At 36.1% G+C, this 12358-nt stretch overlaps 1 pseudogene; it reads left to right on the forward strand.

Annotated features, from left to right (window-relative positions):
* Window positions 1-4952: 4952 nt before the first annotated feature.
* LOC127633343 (uncharacterized protein K02A2.6-like) lies at window positions 4953-7785 on the forward strand (annotated as a pseudogene).
* Window positions 7786-12358: the final 4573 nt, after the last annotated feature.

A 12358-nucleotide genomic window follows, 5' to 3' on the forward strand; every position in this document is an offset into this window, starting at 1 on the left:
GAATGCCACTGTGAATGCATACACCATGCTGAACAAGGCAAAGCTCAAGACAGAACTCTCTCTGATCAATGAGAATCCTGAATTCAAGGGCTGCTGTGGTGCACTGGCACTGTACCAGGTTCTCATGAGCTACAACCTCCAGGAGACATTCTCTGAGACTCTGACTCTGTTGAACATCCTCATAACTACTCCCATGACAACAGCTGAAGCTGAGAGATGTTTCTCAACTTTGACAAGAGTTAAGACATTCTTGCTAAATTCAATGGGCCAGGAACGTCTGAATGCACTGGCCATGCTTTCCATGGAGAGGGAACTAGTTCTCAACATGCCTGATTTCAATGAGAAAGTCATTGACCGCTTTGCTGAATTGAAAGAGAGAAGAGCACAGTTTCAGTACACGTAATGAAGCCTCTCTCTCTCTCTCTCTCTCTCTCCCTGTCTGTCTGTCTGTTAACACACACCAAATCAGTTCACAGTTGATGTTGTTTTAAATAGTTATTTTTAATTCATTCAAAGAAAATGTTCATGTTCATTTTTACAAATCTATACAATTGGCCAGAATGTGTTTTGTTTGCGGGATTTTTACAAAGCCATACAAATAGCTGTGTTTACCTTTCTAGAAATTATTTTCAAATGTAGTTTTCAGGCAAAATGTCTATCACTGTTCATGTTCATTTTCACAAATCTATACAAGAGGGCAGAATATGGAAGTCTATACAAATTGCTTATTACCAATAACTTGCATCAATGTTTTCAGTAGCCTCTATCAAAAGCTCCTGCTCGCTTGTTGTGAATTATACTCTGGTGCACATATTTCCAATTCAACCATGAGGCCTTTTTGAAGTAATTCATGTGTATATCATAATTCTTTAGTTAAACTTGGCAGCACCTCATCATTCTGGTTTGGTCTTCAATGTGTAAAGCCAAGATGCACAGACCACACCAGGTCAAGCCTCACTTGTTCATTCACTTATTTGGGACAACGTTCATTTGTTTATGGAAATGCAGATTGTTTATGCAGTGTTGAGGAATGTGAAAGAACACCCTTGATTATTTGTACTGTGATAACTTATTTTGCTTTTGTAAGCCAATACTTTTGAGATCAGTCAATAAATGTTTCTGGTATTGACTTATATGCTGCCCCCGTCTTTATGTTGTTGCTGGAAATATCTTATTAAATATGTGTCCTGTTTAGCTATTTTACATCACACAACATTGGATTAATGTAAGTAATGAATAAGTGGAATAATTAATTGCGGAGCCATGTCATTTTTGCTTATGAAGGCTGATGGATGCTAATTTCTTACATAGCTTTCCACCTGTAACTTATGTAGCTAGAGGTTAAATCTGTACTTATTAAATGGGTCACCTTAATCATTATCAGAAAATTTTTTCAGGAGCTGCCACTGCTCAGATGGCCGAATCATGGCCAAAGTCATCGAACAAGCTAAACTTCCCTAAAGCTAAATCTATATGCATCTGCAGCGGATAGTGATTATTAGAGCATAATTTATTTTCATATATTCTTTATGGTTTCATATGGTTTGCAAATTGCAACAATTAGGAAATGTAAATGCTGTTTCCATAAGAAAATAATCATAGGTGAAGGAAGTGGCGGGCTGTGCATTTTAAGTTTAAGCCTTCAGTGTGATTCATGCCATTAAGAAAACACAGTTTCACAATGAATAAGACATTGGGCATCATACATTAAGTCGCAGCTAACTAATAATACCAATTGACATTTTAAAAACACGTCCACGCACGAAAGCCAAAACTTGAAACAACACTTAATGCTCAAGCAATCCTAATTTAAACTGCAGCATGACTGATTTGTGAAATGAACGTCTCCCAAACAGACATTCAAAAATCATAATTATTCATATGAATCTACCAAGGAGGTCTCAGAGCCATATAGAGAGAGAGTTGCGACAACGGAAGTTCTAAATGCTTGATCGTCACGTGATTCACGTAGACTTCAGATAGTTCCAAGAAGTGCTTTGGCGGGCATTTCAAACTGTTAGAGTGACAGAACTGCGATTTCTGGTAATTAGTAGTCAATAAATGCATTTATTTTATATATTTATGTAACACCGACATATGTATGTAGCATGAGTATGTTGTTACAGCGATGTTGTTTTTTAAAGATCAGATCAGCTAATATTTGAGGATTAGTGTTCGCTTACCGTTATTTGCCTCAACTTATTTCAGGCTAGGGTTTCTGTTGCCTTTTAATGTTACCTCATGTTCATTGTTTTCACTAATCTCATGGTAACTAATGTCATATTTATGACTTTTCAGATAGTACAGAGACAGGCTGGTGACAGGTGATTTCCAGCTCGCACCGCACAATGGGTCAATGAACTATTAACTATTAGCAGCAGTTACGTAAATGTAAAATTTAGTGAAATTATGCTTATTGTTTACAATTCTTACAATTCTATATATAGTAATATAATTATTTATGTATTATAAATATTATATATCTAATGTATAATTCTTACAATACTTATTCATATACACAATATATTCAGCTTTAAAACAACTTAAGCATACTCGAATATAAACTGCCGTTCAAAAGTAATGAGGCTGAAAATTCAGCTTGGCATCACAGGAGTAAATTACATGTTAAAATACATTAAAATAGAAAACAGTTATTTTAAATTGTAATAATATATTACGATATTACTTTTTTTTTTAAACGATGGATGAAACTGAATCAAGAGAACAGATTTTACAATTAATAGGGTGTTCGTTACTAACTTTATCCAGCTCCAATCCTTGCCTAATCTGTTAGTTATCCGATAACATCCCTTATCTCCTAATTTAATGAGTAATACTCAACTATAAGGTTTTAATTTACAAGTTATTTTTATTTAGATAGTACTGATAATATACAGAATAAGAAAATATCATTCTTTAAACATCTCACCTTTTAAAAGTGCGTCGCAAACGATTTGTTCTGTTGCATCTCTACGGCGCGGCATGTGTTTGCTGCTACTTCCGGAAACTATTGAGAGGCTCCACGAGCCGCCATTGCTGTAAAAAAAAAACGTTCCACTGGAGTCAATGGAGTTGTCGCAACTCTCTCTCTATATGGCTCTGGGAGGTCTATAATACCTGGAAATATCAATCTCTTAATATTTGCTATTTAAATGTTTCTTTTTAGTTTCGTCAGGGTACACGTTTATGCTGCGTTCCATTCAAGTTGGATTTGGGATATTTCTACTTGATATCTCCGACCATAAATGCATTAAATTCCCTGATATTCGGAACTGCAATTCTCCCGTTAGAGTAACAGGGGTTTGACTCTCATTAGAGATGTCTCCTAGCAACCCAACTGATAAACAATACTGCAGCAGCGCTAGCATTTGTGCTACAGGTGTACGATTATCAAAATAGATTATAATGTTTTATACACCTGTTTCTGCAGGCGTTTGTTAAACAAGCTTTAATATCATGTAATGTGAAAACAAACTCGATGTTGTAGAGTGAGCTTTTGGAGATTAACCTATAGGGGGCAATCTAATGCTTTTTGGCTTTGGCTTAAGAGTAGCAAAGAAGAAAGTGTTAGCAGACATTGATTCCACCTGGACTTGACTCAAGTGTATTGCTGGCTTGTGTTCCCTGAGTAAATCAACTTCTTTGAACAGATTTGTCTACTGCAAGTTATTACATTTTGGCGACGAGGATGGGATCAAGAAAAGAAATGCCTTGAAATGGAGAAAGTGTTGGAAGGTGAATATATTAAATCCATACAAGTTGGAGCTTGGGAAAAGAAGATGGCCAACATGGTAGGAACAGTCACACCTTTATAGTCAATCTCAGTCTTGGGAAGAATATTGTGAAATCTTGCAGCATTTTTTCGAGGCAAATGAAATTACAGAAGCAGTCAAGCAAAAAGCAATATTGTTGAGCACTGTGGGAAGTCAAACATACAGTCTACTGAGGAATTTACTGAGCCCAGTTAAACCAGGAACAAAGACATTTGGTGAATTAGTAGAATTGCTTAAAGAGCATTTCAATCCAAAACCTAGTGAAATTGTACAGCGGTTTAAATTCAATTCAAGATCAAGAGAAGAGGGGGAAACTACTTGAGTATGTGGCAGTGTTAAGGAAATTGGCTCATGATTGTAATTATGGAGAAAAATTGACAGAAATGCTTCGGGATAGACTGGTATGTGGCATAAATGATGACCGTATTCAACGTAGACTGTTGGCAGAAGCAGATCTAACCTTTGAAAAGGCTTTGAAAATAGCTCAAGCAATGGAAACGGCCAATAAGGATGTAAGGGATTTGCAAGCTAAATGCTCAGAAACATCCATGTCAATGAGAGTACATAAAACGTCAGTAAAACAAGAAGAAAGGCAAAGCAGAGCATGTTACAGATGTGGAAGCTTGCAACATTTGGCCAATGAGTGCAGATTTGTTTTTGAGAAATGTCACCAATGTGGGAAACAAGGACACATAATGAAAGTATGCAAATCAAAAAGTTTCAGCAGAGAGACAAACTTTCAAGGGGGAGAAAGACGTAAGAGAGTTGTGACCAGAGGACAGAGATCGTATTATGTGGGCAGAGATGAAAAAAGTGCATCTGATGAAGAGGGTATTTTTACAGTTCACAGTTTGAAAGAAACCGAGATTCCAAAGGTTTGCTCCACTGACTATCACACTGGCTGTTAATGAGTCAATTATACCTTTTGAAGTGGATACCGGTTGTGGTGTGACTGTGATGAATGGGTCAAATTTTTCCAAATTATGGACAAAGTATAAAATTCCAGAATTAAAGACCTGTTCTTTGAAGTTAAAAACCTATACTGGCCAAACCTTAACAGTGTTAGGTTCTGCTTGAGGTGGAAGTTAGACACAAAGGAAACATGAAGGAATTACCTGTAGTGGTAGTACCGGAACAGGTCCCAATTTATTGGGTAGAGGATGGATTAAGGAATTGGGCATGGAATGGGAGGCTATACATAAGATTCAAGGGGTGGAAAATGTAACCTTGACTAAAGTGCTTAGCCAACATTCAGAGTTGTTTAAAGAGGAATTAGGTGAATTGAGAGGTCCACCAGCAAAGATTTATGTGGACAAGGAAGCGGTCCCCAGATTTTTCAAAGCCAGACCAGTTCCTTATGCAATGAAGACGAAGGTAGAAGCTGAAATAGAACGCCTGTTAAAAGAAAAAATCATAGAACCTGTTAAACACTCTGAATGGGCTGCACCTGTAGTACCGGTTTTGAAACCGGATAATACTGTACGACTATGTGGTGACTACAAGCTAACTGTAAATCGAGTTTCAAAGTTGGAACAATATCCTATCCCTCGAATAGATGATTTGTTTCCAACATTGTCAGGTGGGCAAAAGTTTACCAACCTGGATATGAGCCATGCTTACCACCAGATTGCATTAGATGCGGAGTCCAAGAAATATGTCACAGTGAATACCCACAAGGGCTTGTTTACTTACCGTGTGTTACCCTTTGGAGTTTCTTCTAGTCCTGCCATCTTTCAGAGGACCATTGAAGGAGTATTGCAAGGTCTTCCTTATGTGGCAGTTTTCCTGGATGACATCCTGGTGACTGGTCGTAATGATGAGGAGCATCTCCAAACGCTTGCCAGGGTATTGGAAAGATTGCAGGAAGCAGGACTGCGGTTGAAACGGAGCAAATGTTCCTTCATGGAAAAAGAGGTAACGTTCTTGGGCCATAAAGTAGATGAGACTGGCCTCCACCCAGTACCAGAAAAGGTGACTGCTATTCAAAACGCTCCCTCACCAAAGAATGTGACAGAGTTGAAGGCCTATTTGGGACTGTTAAATTACTATAATAAGTTCTTACCCAACTTGTCTACCGTTTTAGCCCCTGTGCACAAGTTGCTAAGGAAAGATGAAAAATGGAACTGGGAGGGGGTACAAGAGGCTGCTTTTGCTCAATCCAAAAAAATGATCCACTCAGTACAAGTTCTGGTCCACTATGACCCCCAGAAAGATGTGATTTTATCATGTGATGCTTCTCCTTATGGCCTAGGTGCAGTTCTTTCGCATAAGATGCCGGATGGTAGTGAAAGACCCATTGGATTTATGTCAAGGACTTTGAATCAAGCTGAGCGGAATTATTCACAGTTGGACAAGGAAGGGTTGGCCATCATGTTCGGCTTGCAACGCTTCCATAAGTATTTGTATGGTCGGAAGTTTACTATAGTTACGGACCATAAACCCTTGTTGTCTTTATTTAATGAATTAAAAGCTGTTCCCCAAATGTCATCTCCTAGGATCCAGCGTTGGGCTGTGACACTAAGAGCCTATGAATACAACATCCTCTATAAGCCTGGCAAAGATCATGGAAACGCAGATGCTCTAAGTCGGTTACCATTGTCAACAGAGTCAGACATTGAACAGGAGGAAAGAGTCCTGATGCTGGAGAATGCAGACATAACCTTGATTACTGCAGAACAAGTGAGAGGGTGGACGCAAACCGATCCGATATTATCCAGGGTGAGAGAAATGGTGCAACGTGGTGGCATGAATTAATTGGAGCAGAGTTTGACCCTTTTACATCAAGACAAGATGAATTAAGTGTACAGGATGGTTGTGTGCTCTGGGGTGCCAGAGTCATCATTCCCAGTGTGGGTAGATCAGAAGTCCTGAAACAACTGCATCAGTGCCACCCAGGAGTATCCAGGATGAAAGCTTTGGCCCGAAGTTATGTGTGGTGGCCCAAGTTAGATCAAGATGTTGAAAGGTTGGTTAAAACCTGTCATCTATGCCAAGAGCATAGGAACGTTCCGGCTGTAGCCCCACTGCATCCGTGGAATTGGCCAGAAAAACCATGGCAAAGATTGCACGTAGATTATGCTGGCCCATTCATGGGAAAAATGTTCTTGGTCTTGATTGATGCACATTCGAAATGGATCGACGTGTATCCCGTGAACTCAGCCACATCTGCTGCCACCATTGAATGTTTGCGTAAGAGTTTCAGTAACCAGGGACTACCGGAACTTATTGTATCAGATAATGCTACTTGTTTTGTTAGTGCTGAAGTTAAAGAGTTCCTGAACAAAATGGAGTACAGCATGTTACTTCTGCACCTTATCATGCTTCCAGTAATGGGTTAGTGGAGCGGGCCGTACAAATTATTAAAGGCATGCTAAAAAAATGTGTTGAAGGAACTATTGCAACTAAATTGGCCCGAGTGTTATTCAGTTATAGGGTTACTCCTCAGACCACCACCGGTCTCTCTCCAGCCGAAATGTTACAAGGACGGAAATTGCGGTGTTCTCTGGACTTTATGCATCCTGATTTGACTAGGAAGATTCAGAAAGCACATTATGACAAGAAGGCCCACGAACGCAGTTTCGGTGTGGGAGATCCAGTACTGGTTCGCAACTTTAGCTATGGACCGAAATGGATTCCGAGGAACATAGAGACTGTGACTGGACCACTTTCTTATAAAGTGATGCTGGGCGATGGGAGAGTGGTTCGAAGACATGTGGATCAAATTCATGGCCGACAGAAATTGCTGGTGAAAGTTTCAGGGGAGGAAATGGACGGTAAATCTTCTGATTATGACTTTTTTGACAATTCTGCCTCTGTGGTTTCTAAAAAGACAGAGGCAACAGTGGCTGAGGACATTCCTGGGGAAGTCAATCCCTTTGAAGCAGCTGACGATTCTTCTCAAGCTGCTGAGATACCCGAAATGAACAAATCTGTTAGCCCTGTTGTGATTATGAGAAGGTCACAAAGAACCAGGAAATTGCCTGGTTATTTGAAAGATTATGAAATTAAGTGAAAAAAATAAATAAATAAATAAATTGTAACTGTGTTGTGGTCACATGATTGTGGAATGAAGTTTATAGTATGGTAATTATATTGTAATTATAATATTGTAAACTTGGGGGGAAGGGGATGTTGTAGAGTGAGCTTTTGTAGATTAACCTATAGGGGGCAATCTAATGCTTTTTGGCTTTGGCTTAAGAGTAGCAAAGAAGAAAGTGTTAGCAGACATTGATTCCACCTGGACTTGACTCAAGTGTATTGCTAGCTTGTGTTCCCTGAGTAAATCAACTTCTTTGAACAGATTTGTCTACTGCAAGTTATTACACTCATTTATCGATATTACTCAATAAAGTGAATGTTTATCACTTACTTTGTATATCTCCCTGAGTGTCGTCGCCATGTTTGTGACATCATGCACCTGCATCTCGGCGAAATCAGAGTTGAGAATTTCTGCACGAGCATAAAAGTTGTAATAGTGACTTCAAGAAGCCTTCCATTTCACTTTTCCTAGAAGGAGTTTGACTTTCCGAGTTGAATGGAAAGCAGCACTACTTTTCAAAATTTGATCTGACACTGAATGCTCAAGCAGCTTCATTTACACTTAGAAAACTCCTGATGTTGCTATAACAATGCAAAAAGCTCTTACCAATTTACTTAAAGTGAAAATCAGCCCTCCTTTCCTGCAGAACATCTCGTGTTTTTAAATCCATAAGAATCTATTTCTCAACTGTGATAGCGGCAGTGATGGCAGACGACTCGTCAGACAGCTTGATCTTTTTTTTTTTTTCTTTTTTTGAATTAGATACTTATATTTTATTATGTTTTCTTTGTTTTTTTTTATTTTTATTTTTTTATTATTATTATTGCATAAAAGGTAACATACAAATAATAACAAGATATAAACAATCAAGATAAAAAAAAGAAAATAATAAATAAAAATAAATAAATAAAAAAAGCATAGCTCACATTCAATTTTAACAAATAAGGATATTACAAGACATCAGGGGTATTGAAGAGTGTATCATAGCATTTTAAATAATTCACAGATTTTTTTGTTTTTTAACAGTCTTATTGAAGAAATGTAAAAATCAAAGTCAGAACAAAACAAATTTAACATAGGAGATGAATTAAGACATTTTTGTTTATATATGTGAAATTTTTCTAATAAAATAAAAAGGTTAACAATAAATTCCAGATCCTTATTTCTTTTATTTTCATAATACAAGGTAACATCCTTTAAAGTAAAAAGATAATTAATATTCATCAGATTAAATATAAAATCTGCCAAATCAGTCCAAAACTGGTTCACGACTTTACAGTCAAAGAATAAGTGAGTCAGAATCTCCTTCTCATTATTACAAAAACAGCACATATCATCAATATCAGAAAATCTTGATATTAAAGATTTAGAAGGATAAATGGCGTGTAGAATTTTGTAGTGTATTTCTTTTATTTTGTTATTAATACAGTATTTGAAGGGAATTAACCAAGCTCTTCTCCATTCAATATTTTCAATCTTAGAGTTCCAGAAAAATTTCCCTCTAGGAGATATTTTGTTTTGTTTTTGGAAGATATTACAAATATGTTTGTTATTACATTTTTTCTCAAGTAACCCAACACCTTCTAAAATTAAATTTGGGTTTGTCACAGATAAAGAGTTGTAACAAATATGACATTTGACAAGTTGACGAATTGTTACAGGAATAGCTTTAACAACTGAGTTAAATTCCCTAAACTGTACGGGAAAATTGTAAGTTGACATGAACTGTTCGTAAGTTAAAAGATTCCCAGAATTGTCAAACAATTTTATAAGATGATTAATGTCTCTGTTGAACCAATTTGTTAAAAACAAGGATTTATTGGAAACAGTTATATTCCCATTATTCCAAATTAAAGAGGTGTGAGGAGAGAAATTGTGACAGTAACAAATTTTCCAAGCGAGAAGAGCTTGCTGATGAAATTTGGATAATTTGAGGGGGATTTTAGAAATTTTATAATCACATGTTAACAGAAATTTCAAGCCACCAATTTGATTAAAGAGACTATGAGGAATATGGTTCCAAAGAGAATTAGGGGTGATCAAACATCTTTTAAGCCAGTTAACCTTAAAGGTCTTATTTACATCCTCAAAATAAAGCATCTCCAGGCCTCCTTCAGCCTTCTTATTAGTGAGAACCCTTTTTTTAAGTCCTTGGAATTTATTTTTCCAAACAAAAGAGAAGAATAAATTATTAATATTTTTGCAGTTAGAATCTTTAACATGCAGTGATAGAGTGGGATAAACAAATCGAGATAAGCCTTCCGCTTTGGATAATAAGACTCGACCGTAAATGGAAAGATCACGTTGCAACCAGCAATTTAACACTACTTTTGTCTTCTTTAATCTGGAAGAAAAATTTTGGTTTTGCCTTTCATGAAAATTTTTTGTAACAAAAATTCCTAAGTATTTGACAGAGGATTTTACTGGAATGTTCATTATATGTTTATCATTTAAATTGTGTAAAGGGAGGATTTCACATTTAGATAAATTCAACGTTAAACCAGAAGCCCTTGAAAAAAGATTGATGAAGGAAATAGCATGAGGAATAAAGGACACGTTCTTTAAAAACAAAGTAGAGTCATCTGCCAATTGGGATATCTTAAGTACCTTATCAAAAATTTTAAGACCTTGGATTTCATCATTATTGACAATACCGATTGATAATAATTCAACTACTAATAAAAATAAGAAAGGGGAGATTGGGCAACCTTGACGCACTCCGTGATTAATATTGAATCTTTTAGTAGTGGAGGTATTAAGAATCACAGAGCTAGTGATATCAGTGTAGAACATCTTAACAATATTTAGAAAATTGTTCCCAAAGCCAAAAAGTTCTATAGTTTTAAACAAAAATTTGTGTTCAACGGTGTCGAATGCCTTAAAAAAATCCAAAAAAAGAATGATAGCACCATCTTCTACACTATCAGCATAGTCCAAAAGGTCAAGCATTAGTCTAATATTATTAGTTATATGATGACCTTTTAGAAAGCCTGTTTGATATTCACTGATTATTTTATTTAACCCTTTCTGTAATCTGTTAGCAAATACCGAAGTTATTAATTTATAATCAACTGTAAGAAGGGAGATCGGTCTCCAATTTTCTAAAAGATGTGGGTCTTTATCAGGTTTGGCAATTAACGAAATAACTCCCTGTTTCATGGTAGCAGACATTTCGCCACTATTAATACATTCAATTAACATATTATAAAGAGGGTTTTCAATTTGTTCCCAAAAATGTAAATAAAATTCTACTGTCAGCCCATCTATACCAGGAGCTTTCCTTTTTTTCATTTTAAAAAGGGCATCTTTAACCTCAAGACGAGTTATGTTTGAATCACATAAATCATGAAGTTCTTTATCAATAGTAGGAATGTTCTGATGAATTATTTTAATGAATTTTTTACAATTAAGCAGATCAAATTTAGAGTTATATAAATTACTATAAAAAGAAAAGACTGAATCAGATATTTGTTTAGGGTCTTTACAAGAGCTTCCATTAATATTAAGAGCTGATAAAGTATTTCTTTTAAGATTTCTTTTCTCTAGAGCGAAAAAATAGCTGGTATTTTTTTCACCCTCTTCTAGCCATTTTGCCCTTGAACGAATAAAGGCACCTTTAGCTAGATCAAGGTAGATCAGATCTAGTTGAGATTGAATTTTAGCTAATTCAACTTCATCTTCTTTAGTTAGAATTTTTTTCTGTTCCAATATACCTAAATTATCAAGTAATTCTATTTCCTTTGTTTGTTTAATTTTTTTTAACTCTTTACTGCGTTTAACTGCAATCTTTCTGACATTATATTTAAAAAAAAACTCCCATTTATTTTTAAATCTTTCGTTTAATCCTTCAAAACTATCTTTGGCAATATTTTTAATACAAGCATTAAAGTTAACATCTTTAAGAAGATTATTATTAAATTTCCAGTACCCTCTAAGGCTAGAAATCCTATCTGAGCCTGTAAGAGTTAAAGAGATAAGTTTATGGTCGGTTAACGGGGCATAACTATGAGCAATTTCCTTAACATGATGTAAAGCTGAATTAGTAATTAGGAACAAGTCGATTCTAGATTGCAAAGATTTGTTTTTGTTAGACCATGTATATTCTAACTTTCCAGGGTTATAGAAACGCCAAGCATCAGCAAGTAATAAATTGGCACAAAGAAATGCCACACTGGACTGAACAGCACCTTGAAAGGAACGAGGAGGGTATCTATCAATCAAATCATCCATGCATTCATTGAAATCACCTGAACATATAACGTATGGAGCCTGGAAATTACTAAGTTTAGACTGAACAACATCAGAAACTTTGTCAAACAAGGTCTTATTTAACACTCTGGAGTTATGACCGTAAACATTACAAAGTATAAATGTTGTGTTGTCCAATTTAACAGTCAAGACTATCCATCTTCCATTTTCATCTGCAACAAAATTAAGTACGTCTCCTTTAAATCGGTGCAACAAAACCATAACACCTGCTGAATGTGAAGTTCCATGACCGAAATAGATTGAGTTTCCCCATTGAGATTTCCAAAATTTCACATCC

Source organism: Xyrauchen texanus, chromosome 40 (assembly GCF_025860055.1).
Source record: "Xyrauchen texanus isolate HMW12.3.18 chromosome 40, RBS_HiC_50CHRs, whole genome shotgun sequence".
NCBI lineage: Eukaryota > Metazoa > Chordata > Actinopteri > Cypriniformes > Catostomidae > Xyrauchen > Xyrauchen texanus.